The following is an 8,339-nucleotide window of genomic DNA, read 5'->3' as shown; positions in this document are numbered from 1 at the left end:
CATGTTCACAAGGACACAGACCCTGTCTTTCCCACACTTGACCTTGGTCTTGTCCTTATTTACAAAAAATGGTTACAGCAATTTTTGTGGGAAAAGTCAAGAAAACCAGGTATGAGGAGGGAGGAGGAGCTGACTTATCCACCATACTCCCTCCTCTTCCAGACCCTGGAGATGCCACTTTGAAAGGTATATCTGTGCAGAGTGAGCCCCCCTAAATATCCTATTCTCCAGTTACAGAAACCAGTGTGTGACTGAGTTGCAGTTTCTCTTTTGGTTCTTCCCTTTGTGGAATTTAGTTAGCCTTTCTCACTCCCTTTCTTTGGGGGAAGGGAGGTAGGCGGTGTTATTTTACAGGAAGTAAAGAGGGTGGGGAGGAAGGGAGTGACTTAGGGACACTCACAGATCTGAGAGATGCTTTCTCGCCCACAGAGCTCTCCCTTGGGTGAGGTCACTTTCCGAGGCTCTGATTGGCTTCTGAGGAAGCCTTAGATGAGCTGATTGGTTCCAGCCACTTGACATGCAACAGTCACGGGCAAGCTGCGTGTCCAGAATAGGAACTGAATAAGGAGGCATGCTATCATAGCAACCCTACTGAGCATTTGAAAGCCGTAAGATGGGATATAGAAGAACCTTCAAAACATTCCCCAACTGCATTCAAGCAGGCCGACTGAATTCCCTACAGCATCAAGTGATGGAGACTGGCAATCTAAGGTTGAATATGTTTGACCCCATTGTAAAGAATGAAGAAAGAGTGTGACTCCATTGAGAGAAAGCACCTTAAAAGCCTAGTTTGGGTGTGTTAGTTAGTGTTTACATAGAAGCAGTGGCAGGCGCCATGGCTCAAACTTGTAATCCCAGAAGTTTGGAAGACTGAGGCAGGAGGATTGCTTGAAGCCAGGAGTTTGAGACCAGTCTAGGCAACAAAGCGAGTCCCTGTCTCTACAACAAAAATATTTAAAAACTTTCAAATAGCTGAGCGTGGTGGCACTCCCTAGTAGTCCCAGCTACTAGGGAGGCTGAGGCAGGAGGATCCCTTGAGCCCTGTAGTTTGAGGCTGTGGTGAGCTATATGATTGCACCACTGTGCTGCAGCCTGGGCAACAAAGCAAGAACCCGTCTCGAAGAAAAGAAAAGTAGAAGCAGCGAAGGAAACAGGAATAGAAGCAGAACGTTCCAGAGTCATTGAGCAATTATGATGATTGACGTGTTTCTTTTTTAGTCCTCATGAGGTGTTGTGTTGAGTGGCAGGAAGGAGATAGGGGACCTGTAACTGGGATTTCCCATAGCTGTACTTCAGCCTGTGATTATAACTAGGGAGAGATCAGCAAAGACAAAAGTAAAAGCTATTGAAAATTTTCCTTTTGCATTGTTCCCTACATACACACACCAAGTCCTAACCTGGTCAATTATGTGTCTATGTTGGGAGCACAGCCACCCCATAAAGCCCACCAAATGTCAACCTGGGAACTTAAAAGAGTAGGAACAAAGAAGATTCTGGAAAAGCAGCACACATCCTATACTCACACATCCTTTTCCCATGAAACTGGGGAAATGAGGACAAAGGTTGGAGTGACCACTTGAGATCAGTTGTATTACTTCAAAGTGTCAGAAAGATCAGACTATTCTTGGACTCTGCCCTGTCTGCAGGTGACCTTGCTGGACAAAGCCAGGGACACAGAACCCAGCAGCTTTCCCAGATTCTGAAGTGGTTCCAAGAATGAGCTAGACTTGTTTCCACTGACCTTTCCCCTACTTTCCATAGGTACTATCAGGCAGGCCTGAAGCCCAAGGCCTAGTAAACAGGGTCATGGCTCCTATTCATTTTGGAGGAACCCCTGAGAGGTTAGGAGTTGAGGCCATGCTTGCAAACGTTTTTTTTGTTTTGTTTTGTTTTGTTTTTTGAAATGGAGTCTCACTCTGTTGCCCAGGCTGGAGTGCAGCGGCACAGTCTCAGCTCACTGCAACCTCCACCTCCTGGATTCAAGTGATTCTGCTGCCCCAGCCTCCTGAGTAGCTGGGATTACAGGCGCATGCCACCATGCCCGGCTAATTTTTGTATTTTTAGTAAAGACGGAGTTTCACCATGTTGGTCAGGCTGGTCTCGAACTCCTGACCTTGTGATCCACCTGCCTTGGCCTCCCAAAGTGCTGGGATTACAGGCATGAGCCACCATGCCTGGCCCCTGCTTGCAAACATTTACAGAGGACCTACACAGAGCTGCTCAGCCCAGTACTACTCGCCCGATAGGGCTTATGTTGAACAGATTGCTGCCATGTCCACCGTCTGGGCTGCATTGGCCCCAGGCAGGGTAGGTTCTCTGTCAAGAATCCTGTCCTGGGCATGGTGGCTCCCACCTGTAATCCCACCACTTTGGGAGGCTGAGGTGGGAGGTTGCTTGAGGCGAGGAGCTCAAGACCAGCTTGGGGCAACTTAGTCTTCCCTAAGTCTGCCCCTACAAAGAAAAAAAAAAAGGAAAGAATCCTATTTTTCTCTATGCTATGTTCCATCCCTAGCCTCATGATTTCCTCCCATCTCAGGTGGGCAGTTTAAGAGGGGTCTGCAAACAGACTCAGTGACTCAAGTGGTTTGAGGGAGGCGGAGGCTAAATGGCAGACCTGAAAGCAACATGTAGTTTAGATTGGGAGTGGAGACCAAAGAAAATTGGAGGGTCAGATGAATAAGGTAATTGGGCACCTATAATTTGGTAAGGAAAAGACAGCTCTTTTCCTCAATTCATTTTTTTTAAGAGACAGGGTTTCACACTATTTTATGGTCCTAGTTTCACCACTCCATAGCTTTGTGCCCTTCAGAAAGTCATGTATGTCTCCAAGCCTCAGTATTCCTCATGTGTGAAATATAAATTTGGACTAGATGTGTCCAATGGGAGCCCTTCTAGCTCTTCCAGAGTAGGGCTTATGCTGATCCATCTGTAAGAATTCAAATGGGCCTGAGAACAAAGGCAGGATGTGCCTAGCTTTGGCTGAACATATTCCATTCGCTGGATTTCCCCACTTTATTTTCAGCCTAGGCAGACTAAAGATACCTCAGGCATCTGGCCAGTCGTTTCCAAGAACCTGCTTCAGCTCGGGTAGCAAGAAGATCAGCAATTCCATCAACAAGCAAGAAAAGGACACCACTTACAGCAGAGTTCAAGGTCACAATCGGCAAGCCAGGACTCAAATCAAACAGGCCACCAGTAGATTTCTGACTGAAGAAGGGGCTGGTGGGCAGGTCCTCTTCATCTCCCCTCATATGTCATGTCCAGCCAGAGGATGGGTAAGAGAAACGAGCTCAATGAAAATAGCTCCACTAACTAATCTGGCCAAACCAGTAGTGACCTCTTCTCCACTGACCTTTCCCCTTCTGGGGCTCCCGTTTCCTCAAGGTCATTTGGGACCACAAAACTGGAAATAAGTTCTAGTTTCCTGCTATCACCTCAGAAAGGCCTTTGGCTCATCCCTAACAGACTTTAATTTGCCTCTTTGTATCTAGGGAAGAAGGGAGGTCCCCCTCATAACCTTAATGGGGGAGTCAGTGGGAAGACACTGATCCAACTTAACTGCAGGATCTTAATGGCTAGGTGCTCTCACCTTGGGAATCCAAGATGTTGGGGAAGGAGTCCAGAGATTCCTCAGGCCTGATCCCAACAAATGCAGGAAGGGGCTAGGTCCCCATGACCTCAGAGTCTGAGATTATTCTCCAGTCTCAAACTTCTCCTCCTCCCAGGATCCTCAGCTTTGGACTGTGCTCCCAGCCCTTTCCTGAATAGTTCTCATCCTTGTGATTCCTCATTGATCTTGGTTTACAGTAGAGAAAGGGGGAAAATATCCAAATCCTGTCTCTGATATTCTTTGGTACACTCAGGGCAGTGTTGATAATATTAGGTTAGGAGGGAGGGGGTTAGACCTATTTTTGTCTTACCAAAAGGGGGAGGTAGAAGAAACTCACCTAAGTTAGGGATGCGGATTTGGGGTATTTCCTGTCTTGGAGAGAATAGGTAGAGTACCATTTGGACAGGGAAAGAAGCCCTGGTACTCATCCTCCTTAGGCTCTGGTGTATTCAGAGATACAGCCATTTTGGAGAAGAAATTCCCTCTTCAAAGGAGGACAATTTAATGCTTGTACTTCATTTTTCTTAGGCAGAGTGATAAGAGGAAGTGACACAAAATGGGCTCAGTGGGAGAAAGGGCAAATGCTGATCAGCCCTTTTCTAAGTCTTCCATTTCCTTTCCAAGCCTCTTTCCTGGCACCTAGACACTCTTTCTCATCTGACCATACTTGGCTGCTCTGGATCCCTCACCTCTCCCTTACTTGGCTTGGCTCCTGTTTTTGGGTCTTGCTTTCTACCCTGAGCCGCCACACTAACACCTGTCCAGAGAGATCAGGGATGTTTATACACTTCTCAGTGGCTGAACTGGGCCAGGCCTGGAGGGTTGGCTGAGGACCAGACAGAGAGCTTATTACTCAGACTCATTCTTGTTGTCTTTCAAATTATTTTCCTCTCTTTGACTCTTTCTCCGTGTCTCTCTTTACCTCATGCCTTTATACGGTGCTGTTTAAATTGGATTATTCCTGGGGTGATATGGTGAGGACTATTTGGAGCCACAGAATACACATGGCACATCTTCCAGAGTGTTAATTTTACTTTTAAGATTTGGTGGGGGAAGATAAATCATTTTTATGCTAAAACCAACACAAATATATTATGCAGTGTAAATCAAAATTTGCATTTTTTAAAGATAAAATAGGTACTTCAAAGACATTTCTGGCTCATGACAGGCTCCTTTAGACTGCTTTGGGAGTCCTGGGGGAAAATGGTTCACTCTCTTGTATCTTAGGGGTCCTGCAGAGGAAATATTTGAGAAGCTCTACTTAGAGCAGAGGTAACAAGTTAAGAGAAACCTAAACACTAAACAGGAGTCAGGCAGATATAAAAGATCGAAGCATGCGAGTGTAATGCAATAGAGAGTGGTGAGAACTGGCAAACCAGAGCCTGCCTAGCCCCTTCAGCTCCAGCCGATTAATGCCATGAAAGAAAGTGACTCAGTGTTACCAAATATGATTGCTTTTTTTTTTTTTTTGAGACGGACTCTGGCTCTGTCGTCCAGGCTGGAGTGCAGTGGCCAGATCTCAGCTCACTGCAAGCTCTGCCTCCCGGGTTTACGCCATTCTCCTGCCTCAGCCTCCCGAGTAGCTGGGACTACAGGCGCCCGCCACCTCGCCTGGCTAGTTTTTTGTATTTTTTAGTAGAGACGGGGTTTCACCATGTTAGCCAGGATGGTCTCGATCTCCTGACCTCGTGATTCACCCGTCTCGGCCTCCCAAAGTGCTGGGATTACAGGCTTGAGCCACCGCGCCTGGCCATATGATTGCTTTTTAAGAGACACCAGAATGGTAGATGTTAGTGAAATCTGATTTTTAAATGTTTACAACTGATCAAAAATGTTTAGGAAAGGAAATACAGGTTGGTTTATTTATTATTTTTTTCGAGACGGAGTTTCACTCTTGTTGCCCAGGCTGGAGTACAATGGCACGATCTCAGCTAACTGCAACCTCCGCCTCCCGAGTTCAAGCAATTCCCCTGCCTCAGTCTCCTGACTAGCTGGGATTACAGGCATGCACCACCACACCTGGCTAATTTGTATTTTTAGTAGAGATGGGGTTTCGCCGTGTTGGTCAGACTGGTCTCGAACTCCTGACCTCAAGTGATTTGCCTGCCTCAGACTCCCAAACTGCTGAGATTACAGGCGTGAGTCACGGTGCCCAGCTGGCAATATGGGTTTCAAAATGTCTGCAAGCTGGTTTGGCCTATGGGCCTCTGATTTGCTGCCTCTGGCTTAGTGTTTCCTCCAGCTTTGCTTAGGTTCATCATCAGCTAAAATCAAGACAAAAGAAGAGAAACACGAATCACAGTGTGATCTCCCTTCCCTAAGTCCATCTCCCCACCAGCTTCCCATCAATCTTGGAGCACTAATGTCAGGGATTTTCTCCTTCACCCACTAAGCAGGGTGGGCAGTATCAGAAATGGTGTTGAGATACAGGAAAGAACAAGAGGAAAGAAGGAAGCAGTCTTTGGATATAGAAGGTTATTCAGTTTAAAGGGTATTCACCAAGGGAAGATGAAACCCCAAATAGGGAATTATCATAATTTTTTTCTCTCCTTCCTCACTTTCATTCCTAACCTCCAGGCCACCCTCACAGTCAAAAAGATATTCTGAACTTGCTAATGATCAACCTCTCTCCCAGCTCTTCCACCTCCCAGGTGACCTAATTTTCCCAAACCAGAGATAGCAGATCTTGCCTTGTCAGACTTGGTCGCCATTTCCAACCTCTCTGACCTTCACGATCATTTCTCCTACTTTCCAAAAGTATATGAAGCATAGGCCTGGGATTCCATGGTGTCAAATTCTGTTCCCAAGAGTTGGGGGCAGTGGGATGCAGGAAGTTGCAGGAGAGTTTGGAGCTGTCCTGCGGGACAGCTTGAGGAGGTAGAACTGCAAAGAAGCCTCGAGAGTACCACTGGCAGAGGTATACCTATGTCCAGGGGAAACAAAGGAGCTATCGGCCCTGCCCAGCCACCCTCTTCCTGATCTACAGGAATCGGGAGGTAAAACAGAAACTAGAGTTTCCTCAGAGTTGGAAGGTGAAGCAAGCATGAAAGACAGGGAATAAACAGAAATGGGAGAGCAGGAGGCAAAGGATTAACCCTGAGTCTGGCTAGATGAAGGAGGAAGCCAGAATCTGGAGAAGTGGAGAGGGAGGGATCTTTAGCCACAGAACCATATAAGGGAAGCACAAATGTTGGCCAGGCGCGGTGGCTCACGCCTGAGATCCCAGCACTTTGGGTGGCCGAGGCAGGCGGATCTATAGTGAAACCCCATATCTACTAAAAATACAAAAATTAGCCAGGCATGGGGGTGGGCACCTATAATCCCAGCTACTCAGGAGGCTGAGACAGGAAAATCACTTGAACCCGGGAGGCGGAGGTGCAGTGAGCCGAGATCGCGCCATTGCACTCCAGCCTGGTGACAGAGTGCGACTTGTCTCAAAAAAAAAAAAAAAAAAAAAAAGGAAGCACAGTTCTCATGCCCCTGAATACCTCCTCCCCTCTCAGCAGCTGAAATTCTTGCTGTATCCATCTGTCCAATACGTTAAAAATATCCAAGCTGGGAACCTAGCCAGACATTTCCAAGAACCTGTTTACTGACCATTTGATTAACTTTGATTGTCAGCAACTTCATAGCCCAACAGAGACTGAGAATGGACCTTGCCTAACATCTCAGGACTCAGGGAACATGGAATTCACAATCCTGTCCCTTTGTTTTCCCTGTCTTCTTTCTCCCATCACTCTGTTGCCTGGAGATGACCAGTCAATTGATAGTCAGAGTCTGTTCATTCTTTTCTCTTTACATAACAGGCCCAGCAGAGAGTAGGGAACGGTCAAGCAAAGGGAAAGGGCAGGACAGAACAGGAATAGCCTAAATAGGCTAAACTGGGCCTCATCCGTGGGGTCACCTCCACTGACATTTGTGCTACTCAGTCTAGTCTACCTCGCGGAAAAAAATCAAATGGAATGCAATACCTTGAAAGAAAAAGTCTGCAAGTCCTGTGACATTACATTGTATATCCAGCACTCTCTGTTCCTCAGTTTATCACTCCAAATGATGGGAAGCTTTTCTTTGGAGTTGTATACTGAAAAGTTAAGAAAGTTCAAATAATTTTTAGAAGGTTACAGGGTTTAATCCACAGGCTTGGGAAACACACTGGGAGTGTGAAAAAGAAAACCCTGAGGCCAAGTGGGTACTGTGGCTCACTCCTGTAATCCAAGCACTTTGGGAGGCCGAGGCAGGCAGATAGCTTGAGTCAAGCTATCTGGAGTTTGAGACCAGCCTGGGCAACATGGTGAAACCTCATCTCAGCTAAAAATAAAAAAAATTAGCCAGACATGGTGGTGCACGCCTGTAATCCCAGCTACTTGGGTGACTGAAGCAAGAGAATTGCTTGAACCCAGGAGGAGGAGGTTGCAGAGACTGCCCCACTCCACACTAGCCCAGGTGATAGAGTGAGACTGTCTCAAAAAAAAAAAAAAAGTAAATTATTCAAGGGGGTGATGAGGGATATGTCTCTTCTTTTATTTTAGGTAACAATCACTTATGTGGCATTGTTCTAACTTTTTATATATATTTAAAAATTTCTCACAATCTTCTGAGGTAGGCATTATTATTATCTCTCATTTTATAAATGAACTAACTGTGACATAGAGAGGTTAAATAAGTTGCCCAAGGTCACACAACTGGTTAAATGGTAGAAGAAAGGTCTTAATTTAGATAGTTTGGCTTC

General features: G+C 46.2%; 1 protein-coding gene across 1 annotated transcript in view; it reads right to left on the bottom strand.

Annotated features, from left to right (window-relative positions):
• The window catches only part of LOC708768 (NBPF member 20), an 853,661-nt gene that overhangs the window by 530,860 nt on the left and 314,462 nt on the right, over positions 1-8,339 (bottom strand).

The sequence above is a fragment of the Macaca mulatta genome, chromosome 1 (genome assembly GCF_049350105.2).
Source record: "Macaca mulatta isolate MMU2019108-1 chromosome 1, T2T-MMU8v2.0, whole genome shotgun sequence".
NCBI lineage: Eukaryota > Metazoa > Chordata > Mammalia > Primates > Cercopithecidae > Macaca > Macaca mulatta.
Note: the sequence above shows the minus strand (reverse complement) of the source record. Positions and strands in the feature narration are given on the sequence as shown.